The sequence below is a fragment of the Frankliniella occidentalis genome, unplaced genomic scaffold, assembly GCF_000697945.3.
Source record: "Frankliniella occidentalis isolate FOCC.00 unplaced genomic scaffold, Focc_3.1 Scaffold41, whole genome shotgun sequence".
Lineage (NCBI taxonomy): Eukaryota > Metazoa > Arthropoda > Insecta > Thysanoptera > Thripidae > Frankliniella > Frankliniella occidentalis.
This window is the reverse complement of record NW_026267171.1, coordinates 2,010,406-2,011,913: the sequence shown is the minus strand read 5'-3', so window position 1 is coordinate 2,011,913 and position 1,508 is coordinate 2,010,406. Positions and strand designations below refer to the sequence as shown.

The 1,508-nt window shown below is 66.7% G+C and overlaps 1 protein-coding gene across 2 annotated transcripts in view; it reads right to left on the bottom strand.

Moving 5' to 3' along the window:
- Positions 1–1,508, bottom strand: part of LOC113216139 (uncharacterized) — a 52,704-nt gene extending 51,196 nt beyond the window's left edge. The window contains exon 1 of one of the 2 annotated variants that reach the window (XM_052266586.1): positions 1,120–1,508. The gene's annotated coding sequence lies outside the window, so the exon portion shown is untranslated. The remainder of the gene's footprint in view (positions 1–1,119) is intronic. The other variant, XM_026435888.2, reaches the window with a different exon arrangement.

The following is a 1,508-nucleotide window of genomic DNA, read 5'->3' as shown; positions in this document are numbered from 1 at the left end:
GGGGGGGGGTGCTGGTCAGGCAGGGCTCTTGAGGGAGAGCGGGGCGCGAACAGCACTAGACAAGCGCAGATGCATCGACCACAGCATCGATGTGTCTCTAATTGAAGTCGGTTTGGAGCGGCTGGCGACGCCGCGAGGCGAGGCGAGGGGAGTCGAGGACCACACCTAATTAACCAGCGGTTCTCCATTCGAGCCGGACCGCGAGGCGCCTTGCCCCACCACGCCACGCTACGCCCCGCCCCGCCCCGCCACGCCACGCCGCACCTCGCCACGCCCCACCACGCCTTCGTCACGGGCCTCGCCAGCGCGAATGCAGCGCATCGAGCGCGGCGTGACCAACAACATGGGACGGGACGGACGCGCTGTCCCAAGGGGTCGACCCACAAACTCGCTTGAGCTCAAAGATGATATGATGAGGCTGGGGACGGAAGAAAGGGGAGGGGAGATAGCGAACACGTGAGATTATTTTCTTTATCTGGCACAGAACTCCCTGAAAAAGAAGCGACTGTGATCATTGCCATTCTCCAGAATACGACTTTCCTCATCCAGCGGCCAGCGGGAGCGGGCCGACCGCCTGAAGGTAGGCACGAGTTGGGCACGTGAGTGAGGCGGGTTGGCCTACCCCCGGATCCGCAGGGGCTCTAGCTAAAGCTCCGGCTGAGTCTCCAGCTATGAAGCTCCAGATCGAGCTCCAGCACAAGCTCAAGATCCAGCGCCAGCACTCCCTGCAGGCCACTGGACAAGACGGGCCACGACGGGCGCCAGTCGGAGCGGAGCGTTAAGTATTGGATGCCATCGCGTGCACCCGTGACGTCACCGGGGAGCAAGTGGAGGGAGTGGAAGAGGAATGGAAAAAGAGGGGGAGGGGAGCGTAGCTTTCTTCTCCTCCTCCTCCTTCCAGCAGCCCTCCAACGGAGCCGTGACACGGCTTTCGGCAAATTCCAGATAAATCATCCCCTTGCCGCCGCCCCCGCCCCCGCCCCCTCGGCCGGGCCCGCCCGCGGCCCCCTGCCCCTCGCCCGCACCCGGCCGTCTGCGCGCCGTTAACTGGAACACGGTCCTGAGATCACAAAGCGGCACCCCGAGAGGCTCGAACCCGGCTGCATCACGACCCCTCACCTTGGAGCAGCGGAGAGGTGTGGAAGCTGCGCTCGGCGTCGCGTGGCGCGGCGCGCGGCCCAAAGTTTGGACCCGGTTACGTCGCCCGGGCTGGCGGTTGGCGGTCCCGGCGGGCAGCGGGGTCCTGTCGGGTCCGGGAGACTCCGGCGACGAGTACCAACTCCAGCCTCGCTCACAAACACACACGCACTCACACACGAGGGTCTGCGCGCACGACGCTGGGCGTCCTCTCGGCGCGCAGGACCACGAGCCGATCGACGACGGCTCGGCTGGACGCTCGCGGCACTCGGCTCGGCTCGGCGCGGCGCGGGCGCGGGGATGGTGCGTCTGGGCCGTGCGGTGTCTCGCACCGCTCTGCCTGGCTCTGCCCGCCCAAGCTCGCGGGGGGG